Source organism: Puma concolor, chromosome B3, assembly GCF_028749965.1.
Source record: "Puma concolor isolate L17-30 chromosome B3, mPumCon1.1.hap2, whole genome shotgun sequence".
NCBI classification, from domain to species: Eukaryota; Metazoa; Chordata; class Mammalia; order Carnivora; family Felidae; genus Puma; species Puma concolor.
In genome coordinates this window covers 92,907,263-92,925,013 of record NC_141672.1, presented here as the reverse complement: position 1 = coordinate 92,925,013, position 17,751 = coordinate 92,907,263, and the positions used below count along the sequence as shown (strand labels likewise).

The following is a 17,751-nucleotide window of genomic DNA, read 5'->3' as shown; positions in this document are numbered from 1 at the left end:
TTGAATTCTTAGTGTGAATCTTTAGGATTAAACAACATGGTTCAAAAAATGATGCATATTTACATTTCTTGCCAAGGGATCCATTTTGCCATTCTCTATTTCTTTGCATTCTTACTTAAGTTGAACATACAGAAACATGTCTGCCTCACCTGGTGTTGAAACATTGGCTAGCACAGCTCCTTGCAAATGACAGGTACTCAATAAACACCGACTGGCTGGCATACCCCGAGTACCTCTTGCTTCCTCTAGAAATGAACCTAGAATATGCAGCCTTAAAGTCTATTAATTGAAATAAAAGGTAATATTTTATCCTGCAATATGCGAGGGAGGGAGTTCACCTCCTACGGTGACACCAATAATGGTTAGGCACTCAGCCAGGCTCCTAAGTCTGTGTAAAATGCATCAGAAGGGTAAAAAACGACCCCATTTCAGATGCATTTTTCACTCTTTGTATCTTAGTGAAACTCACATGCAAGAACAATGACTAAGCTAATTACCAGCGTTCATTATGATGGAGCAGCAAGAAGTGAAGAACTTCTCCAGTTTCAAGAAGTCCTTAACAATGATGGGCATCTTTGTGAACCAAAGCTCTGGTTCCTGCTTACTTGCCTGTGTGCCTTTCAAGCAATAGAAACCACCACACAAGGATGCAGGGGCCCAGTTACCTAGAGCACAATTACTGGACAGATCCTTCCTGCGCTGCAAGCGGCCAGTGAACTGAAGTCCACCGGATTTCTAAGTTGCCCTCACTCTAAGGACTAATAGGTTTACATCACAGGCATCTTTCAAATCCATCAAACCAGGGGAGACATGACCAGATGGTGCTATTAGTGGGCACCAAAAAAACCCACCAAAAAAACCAAAAAACAAACAAAAACAAAGAAAAAAAAAAAAACGAAAGAAAGAAAGAAAAAAAAAAAGGAAGAGGGCAGAATGCCCACAAATCGAAATCAAACTGGAGTTAACCAGATGTTTGGTGATGGAGAAGTCATGATATTCCTGGCATACTGTCCTGCATCACAGAAATGTTCCTCAAAAAAGGTAATCTATGTAGCATCTCTGGTAGAAGCGATGACCGGTAGCAATATTCTGCAGAATCCAGTAAGAAACAGTAACTGGCTGTTAATCTAACTAAACGTGCTAATGGAAGAAAATGGTTTGCTAAACAACACATTTTGGAGATCCTAGGGTTATTTACTTAACTGTCTTTCTGACAGCACAAGCCAGGGACCTAAATCAAAGCACAGACACTAACTATAAAAAACAAAACCCAGCTGTGGCTTAAGGTAAATAGTTTATTTACCTTAAGATGTTTTAAATGCATGATAATCTGGGGCCAAATCTCAGAGTTTACTTGGCAACTTCTATTTATCTAAGCCGGGTAAATGTTTGTGTAATATTTGTCAGCCTGACAGAATATGCCTGTCACTCACTATGTTCAACAGAACTACATACAACTTAATTTCCTGAGTTAGACACCTAAGAGAGCAATAGGATTTTTTAACAACTTGAACAGACCAGCATCAAAACCTATTGTTTAAACTACCAAAAGGACAGTGAAATCCTCACCTTGAACTGTCTGAGGTTTTTCTCAGTTCTATAAGGAAGAAACCTGGAAAAATTTCTCCAAACAAGTATTTCTCCTATTCCGAGGAACAGAGACGAAAACAGTTTAGAAAAAAAAGTATTAAACCTTTCCCTAGGACTTTAGCCTTGAAATAAACACAATAATCCACTTTACTACTCCAAAGGACAAGCAGAGGGAAGGACAGTCCTTAAAAAAGCACCTAGACTTTTTTACTGCAGACTTAAGATTCTTAGTACCCAGAAGTTCTTAGGAAAATTACCCCAGACCTTTCTTTTCCCAAGTAACTGGAAACACTACCGTTATTTTAAAGAGAAAGCAGCCGTCCATAGTGGTGGGCATGAGGTCCAATTACTGTTTATAAAGTCTATATATCTATAATAACGATCTACTGTCCCTTCTGTGAAAGTCACCCGCCTGAGACTGGTGAGGGCAACTGGGGTTGCTGACTGGTCACCTCAGAAACAGAGTACTACCCTCAGCTCCTTTAATGCCTTAATTAATACTGCTACTTCATTTTCCTCTAGTTCCATGACATTCAGCTCTTTACAAGTTCGGTATTTAAACAATCACCTGACAGAGGTGGTCCTGAGAGTCGATTTAGTAGAAGAAATTCTTAAAACCCAGTTCTCATCCACACCAAGTCTTTTACTTTTATTTCAATCCAACACTTACACACGACAGAGCAAGCTTTAAGCCCTTCGAAATTACCCAAGGCGGCTGCTGTATCAGTTTCTGCAGACTAGGAACAAACATCATCGCTGTCAAGACGGGAAATAAAAGTTTCCCTACCTTCCTCCTCACCATCCCCCTGCCGACGCGAGCGGCGGCTCCCTCCCGGCTGCAGGACGCCTCTCACTGCCGGAGAAGGGGCTCATGCAAAATTGACTCTTCCTTATTTGTTTCCATCCATAATTGATGGGTAGATGAGAACGTCACACATCTCAGCGCTGGGCTCTTGCCGCCTGGCGGAGACCCTATCCAAGACGCTTCCGTAAATCATTTCCAGCCGTAGAACAAAGCACGGAAAGTTGCGGGGGAGAGTGGCCGGCAGAAGAAACCGGGGCGCCGGGTGGGCGGTGGGGGGTGGGCTGTGGGCAGCTCCGGGCCCCAGCGCCCGCCCGCGGCGCGCTCGGCCAGCAGGGGGAGAGGGCGGGTGGGAAGTGGCTGCCCTCCGGACTGCAGCCCGGGGGACTGGGGGGCTGGAGGGGCCGAGGACCCGAGCCCCCGCCCCCGCCCCCAGGCGCTGCCGGGGGCCGTCCGAGCCCGGGGCGCACTGACAGGTAGCGGGCTTCCGCGGTGAGCCGCTAGGGTCTCGGTGCCAGCGCTGCGCCCCCTCTACGGGCGCAGGCGAATGCTTGCGGGTCCCCTCCTAGCCTTGCGGGCGCTGCGCGACCCCAATGGTCCCGGCGTCGGCTTCGGGGCCGGCGGGCGGAAGGGGGCGGCCGAGTCCGCAGCCGGCTCTTCGGCCTCGGCGCGGCTCCCGCCCCGGCTGGAGACGCCGTGCCCGAGCACCCGAGCAGCCCGGGTTCCCACTGATAGCGTGCGGGGGAGCGCCGAGCCGGCGCTGCCTGGCAAGAAACTTTTACTTGCCCCCCTCCTTCCGCCCTTTTTTTGTTCCCGGGTGGGGGGGTGAACAGTGGAGGGGGGGGTCTCCAAGTCCACGTGCCCCTCCCCCTAGGCCTCCCCCATTGCCAGTTTTGACGGGTCCGCCAAACCTCTCCAGCCCGCTGCGCGTCCGCAGCGGACAGAGCTGCTGGCAATAGAAATCAACTCTCCAGTGACAACACACACGCGCGCGCGCGCGCACACACACACACACACACACACACACACACACACGGGCTGCGATTCGGGCTCTGAGGATCTGGGTCCGATCCCCACCAGGAGCCCATAGCATTAGCAGATTACAAGATGGTCTTACCTCATGGGGGGTCGGCTGGTAACAATTAAAAAAAAAAAAAAGGAAAAAAGAAAAAAAGAGGAAAAAAAGCAGCTTGTCACGCGCAGGGAAAAAAGAAAAGAAAAGAAAAAATATATATCCCTCTCTCTCTTTGCGTCTTGGCTTCCTCGATGTGATCCTGCAACTCGCCACCACCAGTCCTTGCAGCAGCGACAGCAGCAGCAGCAGCAGCAGCAGCAGCAGCAGCAGCGGGACGGAGCGGGAGCAAAACAAATCGAGGCAAGGCAAATGGTGTAATTCGATCCATCTCCAAGTCAATCCATCAGGCGAGCTGGAGCTGGTTCCCTCCCCGCACTAGGCGGCTCGCGGCGCGGGGCCCACCCCCGGGCTCGGACGGCAGGAGGCGCGGGCGGCCCGGCGCGCTCACCCTCGCCCGAGCGCCGCGGCCAGCGCCGCCTGGAGGCCCCCAGCCCGGCGCCGCGGCCCCGCTGACCCCGCGGTGGCCTCCGCGTCCCTCCTCCCCGGCGCTCTGCCGCGCACCCTCCCTCTCCCCGCCTCTGAAGGGCTGCTCCTTCAGCAACTCCCGGAGCCTCAGTCATCCAGCTCGCCGTGGCTGCCGCCGCCTGACAAGCAGCCCTGTCGCGTCCCTCCCTCTTTCCCTCTTTTTCTCCTTCCCTCACTGTTTTTCAGCGCTTTCCTCCAGACAATCCAGAAGACAAATCCTTGCAGCCTCGAGGAGCAGCAGGCCCAGTTGTTCTGTGAAGTTCTGCCTCGGTTTCCTAATCTAAGATTTATTTTTTAAACACATCCTTACACACCCCGCCCCCATATTACCTTTCTCGCCCCCCCCCCCCCACCAACCCCCTCCAATTTCTCTTTATAACCACTAAGCAAAACAGCTGGGAAGAAGCAATCAAACATTGCTTTATCTTTATAAAATACAGAAATTGCCTACTAAAAATCCCATTTCTACTTTGAATGAAAGCCATTCAGTACAGTATAATTTTGCAGGCTAATGAGCCGGTTTTACAGGCAAGTGTTTCGTGTAATATGTTGTGGGAGAAATGAAAATGTCCTTGAAGTGACATCATTTAAAATTGACTGTCACAAATGAAAAAAAAAAAAAAAGGCCATATATTCCAAAACAAGAAGATTTTAATCCAAACTTCATTTCCAAGAACGGGGGCTGTGTTTTATTAATTTCCAGTTGAGTTATGAATCACTGAGGGCTCTAAATGGCTGGAATGAACCAAGATACCCCTATTTAAAGAAAAAGAAAGAAGAGCTTTTCCACCAAACTTTTCCTTTTCATTTGAGTATGGTTAGTTACCGTGAAAGAGTGAAGGGGGCAAGAGAAAGGATTTTCCTCTCTTCAATGGTTCCTGCTTTCTCCCCTGCACAAAGTTACATGCTCACATTTAGAAAAAGTACCCTTGTTCTGAGTTGTTTCCGAAACTTCCACTGACAGCCTTGAAAAGGAACTCAAAAAAGACACCCCAAGGAACTGCTGGGGGACTCATCCTGAGCACTGTTTCCTCACTAGTTAACACTTTGTTACCAAAAGGAAGAAGGAGGGAGGAGGAGGGAGAGTCTTTTAAAACATAAACTCTCTTCCTGCTGTTCTTCCTATTCGAAGAAAGGGGTAGGGGGCGGAAAGAACAGCTTTGGCAAGGCAGCTCTGTGATTTTTCTGTTGTTGTTAAGGCTTTTGTTGGCTGGCTGGCTGGTGTTTTCTGGTTGTGCTCGGCTCTGACATCATTGCAAGTTACTTGGCAGTCAGGGCCCTTCCCCAGCCAACTTCTGACCCAGAAAGCTGTGCCTGTTTTACTGGCATCCAGTCATTTCGTATTTTCTCCATCAAGAAAGGAAGCCCCCCCAGCTGCAGGCAGAGGGCTCTGTGCACTGAATGAAGATGCTAGGGGGTGACCAGGGGCTTGATGAGAGTCAAACTGCCACCCACCTGGAGGCAGAACCCTTAGGAGTTGTTCTGTGTCTGCCATGGTAGCAAAGAAAAAAAAAGTTCAATTCTTTAGATGCCTGAATTCTTTGCAGAAATTCCACGATGGCCAACTTTAGGAGAGCACCACTCCCTGAGAGTGCAATTTACCCTGGACTGAGTTCTTAAAGCCAGGAATAATAAAAAACTTTTAGGTTGCAGAAGGCTGTGTGCTAATAGGTCATTTGGAGCCAAGGATTAGACACGTTCCCAGTCTGGCTATCAGTCTAGACCTCTGAGCCAATCTCGATGTTTGGTTCACTGGGGGAGAGAAGCAGGGAAGTGGACAATCCGCTGACATCGGAAGATTAGTACCCTTTATCTTTCGGTCAGGATCCAAACATTATTCTTAAGGATTCATCATTTCCTTGGTTCCCGGAATCTTGACGGCCAGGAAAATGACACTCTTTTAATTTGGCTTTTAGTGGAAAGAAATCTAAGGAAAGTGCTCACTCTATGTAGTTTGTTGGCATTTGGTCCTTTCCATTGCTTTTATACACTTTTAACCTTTTGGCCCCTTTACTCCTCTAGCCCTGCATGCTGTCCCACTTTGTGCTTTAGGCTTTAGCATTGTGTGGCCCCTTACAGTCCCCCACTGTGTCATGTTGTTTCAGGTCACCATGTCTTCACCTGTGGTATCTCTGCTTTCTGGGGGTGCTCTTTCCCCATCATTTCAGGTATTTTAATTTCTGTTTTACTTGACTTTTACCAAAAATTTTGTTTAAGTATCAAAATTTCCTTCATTCTCCTAGCCCCGGGATGGGTTTCAGCAACTCTTTTCTGTGCTGTCCCAGCAAGTTCATTTATGTAATTTGCCAAATTGTAAGGAAAATATCTGTTCAGGATGTCTTCCCTACTGGCTGCTTCTTAACTGCAGGAATCTTGTCTTTTTACCTGAACAGCCCCAGTGCCTAGCACAGTGCCTGGCATTTAGTGGGCACCGTAAATACTTGTGAAACGATCAGATGATGGAACCTACAACCTTCTCACACTCTTTTATGTGCTAAACCAAAGAGTATAGTCATTTCTAGACTGTGTGCTCCTTCAGAGTAAGGACTTACTCACCTGTATCCCCAGGGCAAGCATAGTACCCTTGTAAGGATGTTGGTTTAATGAGTGAATAATGAGGGAAGAAGGAAAGGAAGGAAGGAAGGAAGGAAGGAAGGAAGGAAGGAAGGAAGGAAGGAAGGAGGGAGAGAGAGAGAAAGAGAGAAAGAAAGAAAGAAAGAAAGAAAGAAAGAAAGAAAGAAAGAAAGAAAAAGAAAGAAAGAAAAGGAGGAAGATATCTGGCTCTTTCCACACCCAGAAAGAATACTTAAAGGACTAGTGCTATAGATGGTTAGCAATTATGCTTTTTTGTTATATGCATACATCTCCCATCAGTGATAAGTAGTAACTTAATTCATAATCTTTTGTTTGTTTGTTTTCTTTAGGAGTAAACTTCAGAATTTAATTTCTTAAACATTTTTTGAAGTGTATTTATTTTGAGACAGAGAGAGAGAGAGAAAGAGAGAGAGAGAACAGGGGAGGGGCAGAGGGAGAGGGAGAGAGAGAGAATCCTCAGTAGGCTCCATACTGTCAGCTCGGAGCCCCATTGGGGGCTTCAGCTCATGAACCATGAGATCATGACCTAAGCCGAAGTCAAGAGTCGGACGCTTAACCAACTGAGCCAACCTAAGCACCCCGAGAATTTAATTTCTATGTTTCATTTCCAATCTAGTTTTCAGAATAAAAGCTATCTGAAAATTATAGAGACTCTGTGTGTAATAGTCAATGAAAGTATATCAATTATCAAAGAGTACAACTCATTAAATATTACCGTACAAAGCATCAGTGCTTAATATGTGCCAAAGTCTGTTCTTAGCATTTTACAAGTATTAACTCACAACAATTCTGTGAGGTGAATAGTATTATTATCTTCATCTTATAGAAGAAGAAATTGAGGCTTACACACTTTAAGTGACTTGCCTAAGGCCACACAGGTAGTAACTAAGTAGGATCAGAATCCTACTTCTTGCTTAGTTGTAATAGTGGTTAATGGTGAGGTCACCGTTAACAGCAATAGTTGATAGTGAAGGCTTTAAAACATCAGACAACCTGGATTCAAGTCCAGGCTCCTTCTCTCTTGGGATAATTTATTTCACTGCACTCTGTTTCTGTCTTCTTATCTGTGAACCAGGGGTGATAACAATATTTCAGATGGGTCTTATGAAGACTGAATGTGATAATGCATGTAAAGTGTTTAGCATCTTACCTGGAACACAGCAAGCACTGAATAAATATTAGCCAATGTTATTACACATGTCCTGAAGGCAGTGCAATCTTGGAATCCTGCAGAATGGATTGGGAAACTTAATCCAACCTCACATTAAATGTGAGATTTAGGGCAAAAGCACATGGTATACAATAGGTTTGCAATACATTTTTGTTCCATTCTATCTCCTTCATTCCATCATCTATGTCTATAGATGTGTTACTTCAGATACACACACTGCTCACTATCCAGTTGATATGCAATAACATTTTTTGTATAAATTTTAATGAATAATACAGTTTAGGATCTAGAATTTCATGTTCCAGAATAAAAAGAGAGGTATTGACATTTCAAAGGTAGCTACAGCTTCTATGATTACTTTAGTTTGGAATGCACATATAGTATTCCTTGCATTCGCACGTTATAGAAAGTGCTTTTGTGGCAAGGGATTGCTTTCAAAACTAATCTAAGCTCTCCATGACATGATAAATCATTAATAATATAGATCCAAATCTCAGCATCTGCATGGGCACAGCTGGCCTCCTTGTGTCAACAGTCTGCATATGAAAGTGACTCTGCCAAGATATTTCACTTTAATGAAAAATATTTATCATGGTAAATCTTAAACCTCAAGATTTTACCGACATAATTCATTTCTATTATTATGTACTCTGATAAGATACCACCACAGCTATGCTTATGTTTGGATGATAAAAATGTGCCTTTTTAGTCATTTTGATTACTATTCCTTAGCATGAGCAGTTTTTGCTGTATAGTCAGAGTAAAAGGAATGCACCGTGCATTTATGGAAATAATAAATCAGTTACTTCTTTAATTTGGCTGATGACCCCACAAGTGCCACTATGTGGAAGGACACTGAGTGATCAAGTCAAATAAAAAGAATCAGTCTTTGGGGTCTCTGGATGGCTCAGTCGGTAAGCATCCGACTTCAATTGAGGTCATGATCTCATGGTTCGTGGGTTCGAGCCCCACATCAGGCTCTGTGCTGAATGCTTGCTCAGAGCCTGGAGCCTGCTTCAGATTCTGTGTCTCCTTCTCTCTCTGCCCCTCCTCCACTCACACTCTGTCTCACTCTGTCTTTCAAAAATAAATAAATGTAAAAAAAAAATTGGTCTTTTTTTTCTCATCAGAAAGATGAGCAGTTTAGATGTTCCTAATAATACTAGTGTTTTTTTTTTTTAATAGGCAAGAGATCAGGAATATTATCACCATTTTATCAAAGATCTTTTGAAAAAGCAGAAGCAAACAAACTTTTTAGAGGCAGGGTCAAACAAAAGTGTGATAACTCAGTCCGAGTTGCTTAATTGTACTTATATATACTTTGGGAAAGCGCGCTTAGATGCGCTTGGGATGCTAGCTGATGCCTGCAGAGAGACGGAAGCTGAGACTCTGTGTAAATTCCTCAGAGCTTTCTCTCCACAAATTTACAGTAACCAAGCCCCTGACCTTGAGGAATTGAGGCTAAATCATATCTATTAAATGCTAGAATCTCTTCACAAAAATGAAAGGTAATACAAATAATCCAAAGTGGTAGAGAATTAGAACATTTAATGTTTTTTTAAATATATACTTTTTAATTTATTTTTTAACAATAGACCTCCGTGCCTAATCATCTCCTTCTCCTCCCCGTCCCCCTCTCCTTCTTCTTCTTCTTATGTTTTTTTGTTTTTTTGTTTTTTTTTGCCTCAGCCAATGTTAAAATTCAAATCAACAAAGGGAAAAGAAACTAACTGGGTACATATTACATCCTAGATACTGACTAGCTACAATACTATCACTTAATTTTTGCCACATCTCTTGGAGATAGACATCATTTAGGGATGAAGAAACCCAGGCTTGTTTGAGCTAACCATCTTGTCAGGGTGTGCAACCTCATAGATGATGGAGTCTAGAATCTACGGTAGGTCTGCTTGGCTCTCAAGTCTAATTTGCTTTCTAGGACACCATGCTATAAAAAAATGAAAAGAGAACAGGTTTGCAAAGCAATGTGTCTCGGATAAGACAGGAAATACAAATATTTAAAACCTACAACTACACTCTCAGTGCTAAGTTAAAAATGTGTGCTTCAGTTTCCAGTTCTTTGATAGTTGTCGTTTGTCACATACAAACTAGCATCAGGAACTGTGCAACAGGGTTTATAGCATACTTTAAACTTCTTTACATTATATGCATTCTATTGCCCACATAACTCCTCTGGATCGCTTATAAATAATAAAAAAAAACACGCTATTTAACAGCATGCAAATTTATATTACAATAAACTCCACTGAGGGAGGCACCTGCGTTGCTCAGTCACTTAAGTGCTTAACTCTTGACCTTAGCTCACTCAAGTCATGATCTCACAGTTTGTAACTTCGAGCCCCACATCCAGCTAGGTGCTGACAGTTTGGAGCCTGCTTGGGATTCTCTCTTTCCCTCTCTCTCTCTCCCCCTCCAGCTTGCACTTGCTCTCTTTCTCTCTCTCTCAAAATAAGTGAATAAACATGACAAAAAAAAAAAAACACTGGGTAGGCTACAAGTGTTTCAATTAATGGTTAGGGCCATATGATGGCACCTTTTGCCAAAAAAAAAAAAAAAAAAAAAAAAAATCCTAACCTCTAAATGCTACTACATGCGAGAACTTCCATACATTAGAGCTATAGAGCCAATTCATTGCTAGAAATCACCAGTGCCACCTGTTGGCCTAAAAAAAAAAAAAAAAAAAAAAAAAGAATAGGATTCTGGGTAATTTCCATCCTTCCAAACAAGGCACGCAAGGATACCTTTTTTCCTTTCCTTTTGCCTTCTCAGGATGTTTTCCATTATGGACATTTGATTAATATTGACTCTATGAGAGATTTAAAAAATGACACTGGTAATGTGCAAGGGAGTGAAGGGTAATATGTGTATGGAGCACAGGAAAAAGTTGACATTTGGAATAAAAATCAATAGCAAACACTGTTAGCATTCTGCTGTAATTATAGAAGCTGTCTAAAATCCCAAATGCCTTATTAAACTGTGATGAGGTGGCAAGACATAGCAGCCCAGGGGGAGATACATTTGGCCAGCAAGTGTTCAAATCTGGGTCTGGGATATCGTGTCACTGAGTCAGCAGTGACACAAACGAGGTGACAGGAGGTAATGCTCTCTCCACCAGCCCCAGCTACTGGGGTTTCATTTATGTCTTAGGAGAATGCTCAGAAGAAACCTGCTGTTTGTCTAACCTTTTGTTGGTTCCACAAAGTGGTCTCCCCAGATCTCTCTGGCCTTCGAAACCAGAACCCATCATCAGCTGACAGTCAGCAAGTAAAAACAGTTAAGGATCATCAATTTCACAACAGACTTTTCTTACTGGGATGGTCCTAGCAACCAAGTTATATTTAAACATTATCCGATTTACTTTCATGTAGCCAAGGATGAGCTCCTCAACGGCTGTCCTCTAAAAGTTTGATGTGTGCTGAAAAAAAAAATCACTTCAATCTTATTCTTAGGAACCTTTAAAAAGGAGCCTCAGAGTTTGCCACTATCTTAACTTGTATTTCAATTACAAAGCTAAGAGAAGAAACTGGCTTGAAGCCTTTCTGTAAAACCCAGAAGAGGTCCAGAAGGACTGTTTAGAGGCTTTTAACAGTATCACACACCCATTAAATAGAATCTTTCCATGTTATAGTTGTATTCAGTGGTTGGCTTTTAAAGCTTATTGCATCTGGATACACACACACACACACACACACACACACACACACACACACACACATACACACACACACACTGTGTTTGAATTCTAAGAATTCTTGTTTAAAGTGTTAGTGAGTTCTTTTGCTATATTAAAATCTTTGGAACTGTGCTCATAAACTACCCCAATGTGTTCTGAATTTCTGGGTCATAATTACAGAATAAACAGATTCATTTCTCATCACAAATTTTAATTAAGAATTCTAGTTATGCAATTACTTGCTAATAAATAATACCTACTCAGTACCAAAGCCTACTATTAAATATGTTTACTCAAAAGTATGTTTTCTAAAGATACTTTCTATGGTCAGTTCCTCATTTTTAAGTCATTAACCTTATATTTAAAATAACAGGAAAATGTTTATCTCTTATTTTATTGAGATATGTAAGGATTCAGAAGACAAGGATGGTTGCTGGGAATAAATTAATATTAAAGTCTAATCACTCATGAGTTCAGCTCCTCAAAAAGGAGAATACTGAATTTTGTGATTTACCTCTTTTAGATCATTTGGCGAAGCTACCCGATTGCCCATTCACTGGCTAGGCTTTTGCCTAGGAAAGGAGTCGTGGAGGTGATCGTTTGCCCCATGTTTATTTATTGGGCTTTTGAAAAAACTACCCCAGGCTATGGATTCCCTTCAATATGCTCTTGGTTCCCAGGTAATAAGGAGCAATCAGTTTGCTTGCTTCTGATTTATCAACTTTGATGTTGATAACAAAAAAAAAAAAAAAAAAGAACAAATTAGTAATCCATTTTGATATCAGGTAAGTGTACAGCCTATAAAGGGAGTGTATTTCCTGGAAATTTCAAACAAAGTTAATCCTTTCAAGTTAAACCACTGGAAACATATAAGAGCTGAGAGAGACTACCTGTAGAAATGTTTTCACTAAGAGACAGTGAGTTCCAAAGGAACAGAGAACCATCTAAATCAAAGCAGGGCATTACAAAATCCAATCAAGGGTACAAGAAGAGATCCTCCAGATAAGAATGTAATGTGGAAGAGGGCAGGATCATTCACTCATTCATCCTTACATATGCTCATTTTACCATTTGTTATTAATAGCAGCAATCTGCTTTGTGTAAAGCACTGTGCAGAGATAAATGAGATATACCTTGCATTTAGACAGCAACTTAGAGTTTGAAAAGCAGCTTTATCAGTCAGAGCCCTGGCAGGGAACAGATGGCACATTTGACTCCTGTAATTTGAGGAGCCTTTAATAAAGGGATTATTTGTAAAGGTGTGGGTAGAGTGCAGGGAAACCACGAGGAGAGGTACCCAGGGGCCTGACTACCCCTAGGGCCTAAGGAGCCAGAGGAGGGAGCAATTAGCAGAACCTAGAGACATAGAGGCAGTGTGGAGGAGACCCTTGCTTAGAGGTCAATTTCTAGAGACACAGAGGAGAGAAAAAGGACAGAGGGTGGACCTGGTAGAATAAATGGAAACCCATTATTTAATTTTATTTTGATTCCTATGCAATAGTAGGTGGTAGAAACTCTAATTTTGCAAATGAGAAAACTGAAAGTAGAATTGCCCATCATGACTTAGTTACATAACAGAGCCGGCCCTTGAACTGGAGTCTTCTGAATCTAAGTCTGGGTGCTTATCAACCTATCTCTCTATTCTCCTCTCTTTGGAATTCCTTGTCATGCTTCTCATATTGAGTTATTCACATGTTTTTCTTAAGTTTATTTATTTTGAGAGAGAGAGAGGGAGGGACTGAGGAACAGGAGAGAGAATCCCAATCAGGCTCTGCATGGTCAGTGCAGAGTTGGACGTGGGGCTTGAACTCATGAACTGTGAGCTAATGACCTGAGCCAAAATCAAGAATCAGACACTTCACCAACTGAGTCACCCAGACACCCTTAACATGTTTTATCACTTACTAGACTTAGCTTCTTGAGACACAGGACTAGGTCTTTGTATCATTAGTGTATAGAACAGCAGCTGGGATAGGAATCCTGGAAACATCTGATGGATAGAATGGAGAGAGCATTCAACCTAACTGGAGAGACAGATGCACGAAGCTAACTAACATCATACATAGCAGAATGTTGCCAATGCCAAATCCAGAGGTAGAAAGAAAGTGTTCTGAATGAACAGAAAAAGGGGGAATAGGTAACAGCTTGGGTTGTAAAAGACTTCATGATGTGGGGTCATATGAGCTGAGCCAAGCACACTGAAAGACAAGTGTCAAAGGCAGAGAACTATAGCAAAGTTATTGTCGGCCAAGGGGAGAGCAGAGGCAGGAGAGGGTGGGAGGGCATGGTGGAGGTGGGCACGATTGATATTTCTGGAGACAAGTAGTCAGAGATGTGGCTGGAAGGACAAGATAGGATCATAGCATGGACTTTCTGAATTGGTACCTGCTGGGATTTGAAGGCCTTTCTTTGGGTGTTTACAAGTCATAGATTTTTGAAGAAAAGATGATCATAACCCAGGCTGCACTTTTGAGAGACAGTGCTCAAGCCAAGGGGTGGAAGAGCTTGGAGAAGCAGGAGATTTCAGAGTAATGATGCTAGAACAGGAGTCAGGACAGAAGATGACTTCGTTGGTGCTGGAATCAGTAGATGCCAGAGACACAGCAGAATGAGCTGATATTTGACTATCGGTGTGGGATGTGAGAGGTTTTTCTAAGTTTTCTGGGTCTGGCCACATTTAAGAAAAGTTGAGTTATTGTCAGAGATGGAGACACAGGAAGCGGAGCAGGTTTACGGAGAGGATAATTGAGTTTGGCTTTGGAGAAGTAGAGCTTAAAATGCTGGCATGGTATCCCTTAGGGGCAATAGCAAATCGGAAATTATTCTTAGAATTATAGTTCGTGGACGGGAGAAACTTCCTCTTTTCCAGAGAAACAGCAAAACCTAAATGAGCAAAATACATAGAATAAAGTAAAAGGAAATTTATGCTATATTAGCCTTTATGCCCTTCTAAGTCTCACATGGTCAGAGATGCTCAGGCAAGAAACTTTAATCTTTCCCATGGACTGTTTCTTACAATATGGAAAATACACACTGGAGAATTACAGAGTTATTCCCATTTCTCACCCACGTGACACAAACAGGAAAAGTAGACCTGGCAATTCATCATATTTTATCTAATACCTTTTGGGCCAACTGTTCAGTGATATCTTTTCCACCTGCCACTGTTCTAGAAAAATGCTGATGTATACTTTTAAAACTTTTTTTTTGTGAAACTATTCAAAATCATTCTTTTAGAATTCTAGGGAAACTCTGATGTTTCTTAATGTGGTGTAGATGAGAAAAATGTCCAAAAATTAATGGAATTAATTTAATTAATTAATTAAATTAATTAAGCCATGATAACTCCAAGTAAAATTAGGTATCCTTAGGGTCTGATTATCAATATTTGCTACTGAAGTCTAAATGAACTCAGAGAAATAACAGTTCAGTGGTTTCTTCTCTCAATTATTCTGAACAATGTGAATATCGCCATTTTACTTGATTTTATTTATTTATTTATTTTTTTCATTTTACTTGATTTTAAATGTTAACGTGAAATATAATAGAGAGTGGATCATTTCAGAGCAAGAAATCACATCTTGACAGCCAGATGATAAAATGCTAAAACAGTAAAGATTAGATCACAGCCAATTTCTCTTTAGGAAAAAATTGGAAATAATACAATATGACCTTAAATTCTTCAAGATTAGTTTTTCTATTTGTTTTGAAAAAGAAAGTGTATGAAAAGTGAGTGTGGGGCCATGAACATCATGATAGTATTGAATGGTAGAGTGAGAGCTTCAGAGTAACTTCTTTCAAGACAATTTATAATGTAACAGTTACGGGATCAGGTAAGTTTCTTCATTTATGTTATGTAGGTTAAAAACATAGAGTGTTCTCCCCCAACGCTTAAGGGAGAGAGACAGGAGGGAAAAAGGAGGTGGGAGCAGAAAAAAAGTAGAGCGACAAAATGAAAGAAAAGGAAGGCAAATGAGAAATCTAATTAAAATTAATGGCACATTTCCAAGAGAAAGATAAAGTCTTTAGCAACATCTGCAGGCTCAGTCTCTGAACTGTAGGTACTTACCTTGGCAGGAACTTACGTTTTTCCCCTTTTTGTTTTATTATTTGCCATTAATGGAAGGAGAAATAAAACAGATATAATTTTGTGCAACCCATTTCAAATTGCACGGAATGTCATAGAATGTATGTTTAATTACATAAGCAACCTTTGTATTAAAAAACATCACTTTATTACCCTCTATAAACATTTTATGAATCCGTTTAGTTTATGGTTAAATTAAGAGGAAATGAGAGGCAGGCATAAACTACAAAGGATTCTTTCCTCATCTTTTAAGCTGACTTCATTAGGACCTTAATTTATCGCTAGGTATATCTGAGCGACCTGAGAGTAGAGATGGGACAAATGTACACTTGTATTACTCAGTCAAATGTTGAAAAAGTAGTGTTTGGCTTTTGATGAATATTTAACATGCCAAGGAGCTCTCAAGATTCCACTTGAGCAGTGAGATCTGGAGCAGTTTTCAGCAGAGACTGAACTGCTGATCTGGCCTCCTGAGCCCCCTCTCCACTTTCCTTCCCCTGATATTCCTTAAGTTGCAGAGAAGTAGAAAAATACAACACCCTGTTGCTCAAACAGTGTCCTATGTGTACTGTGCAAATGAAGTAGATTAGGAAAAGGACCCTGGGACTGAGTCAGTCCTCGCTCTGGAGAAGTAACTTGTTCTTGGTTTGAGGCACAGGAGTATGGCTACCAGAAAAGGTTTGTGACTCCCTGGAAATGGCCTTAGTGTTGAGGGCTTGTTGAAAAGCCAACATTTTTCATACTGCAGCCTAGAATTTGGACCCAATTCGAGTCATCTGGACCCTTCTTTGCCTCTTATTGGCACAAATCAATGTGGGACAAGAACACAGGGCTTTCACAGAGGGCTGGTCTTAGGTACTCCTGCAAATCAGAGGGATTGAGGAAAGCACTGGTTGGGATGGCCTCGTGTGCTTAGCAGGTGATTCTCTGGTTGAAGTGGGAAATGATGAGCTTTCGGGTTAAAAAAGCAGGGAAGAATGAATTCTAGAGCCCTCTGTCAAAGATTATGAAAATAAGGCATATATTTCATTATTCACTTGTTTTATGAGGGTGAGTGCACAGGTTTGGGATTTTGCTTAGCTTTGGTATCCTAACAATTCCAAGTTCTAGTTTCCTCTTCTGTAGTGTTGAAATATTTAACATGAGGTTATTGTTAGGACTGAAGTAATCAACATGTGAAAACATTATGTAGGTTTCATAGATTAAAACTGTAAAACTTTATATTAAGGTTAGATATTACCAAAGTTCAAGGGCTGACCTGGTGGCCATATAATAATCACTTGAGATGCTTTGTTAAGCCAGATGTGTCACAAACTCTTCCCTTCCTTCACCATTATGATCTGTCCATGTAAAGTCCTTCTCTTCTCTCTCATTCAGTATTATTACTTTAGTGATCCACTGTTACACTGTGTCCCATAAGTTTTTTCAGAGTAATAAAAAGGGTAAAAGTAGCTGCTTTCAGAAGTGAGTGCTAGAAAGCCATATTTGTGCCTCTAGCACTTAGAACAGTCTCTGGCTAAATACATATTTATCGAATGGAGAGTTTAAATAACAACACAGAGATTATTGCCAGAAAAGTGAATGCATTTCTACTACTAGAGTACATCTTTTAAAAACTTTAAATACACTTTAACTACAGCTCTGGAAAAAAAAAAAAACGAGAATAGGATAATTCTTCAACATGATCAAAATGTAAGCCACTCATATCAAAATCCAACAAGTTCCTAGTGGTAAAATATGAGAATTCCTCTTAACAATAAAAAAACATGGATATTAGCTATCAAGTTCTTTTATACTCAAAATACCATAATTTTGAATGTGCTAGCCAAAGCAGTAAGTCAAGAAAGTAAAATACAGTCATAAATACCAGAAAGAAGGAGGCAAACATTGTGAAATTTTCAGAAAGAGTAAGAGAGCTTATAAGGTTAGTAATTTATAATATAATACAAAAATCACTAGTCTTCCTATATACCAAATACCACACAAATATTGCAACATATAATGGGAAAATATCACATTCACAAAGACAAATGAAACATGGATTACCTGAGGATAAACTTGGAAAGAAATGCACTGGTTGTTTATTAAGAAAACAATAATGCTCTTCAGAGGAACATAAAAGATGAGTAAATGAGGTACCAGATTTTATTCTTACATGGTAAATCTCAATAAATATATCTATGATCTCTAAATCAAACCTGAAATACAGTAT

The 17,751-nt window shown here is 41.5% G+C and overlaps 1 protein-coding gene across 11 annotated transcripts in view; it reads right to left on the bottom strand.

Annotated features, from left to right (window-relative positions):
- SEMA6D (semaphorin 6D) overlaps window positions 1-17,751 on the bottom strand; it is a 574,463-nt gene that overhangs the window by 51,518 nt on the left and 505,194 nt on the right. For 8 of the 11 annotated variants that reach the window (XM_086710611.1, XM_086710615.1, XM_086710613.1 and 5 more), the window contains exon 1: window positions 2,378-3,267. The exons of 1 other annotated variant lie outside the window; for it this stretch is intronic. The gene's annotated coding sequence lies outside the window, so the exon portion shown is untranslated. Of the gene's footprint in view, window positions 1-1,569; window positions 2,349-2,377; window positions 3,268-3,509; window positions 3,914-17,751 lie in introns of those variants that run through there. 2 more of the 11 variants (XM_086710608.1, XM_025920094.2) reach the window with 2 other exon arrangements.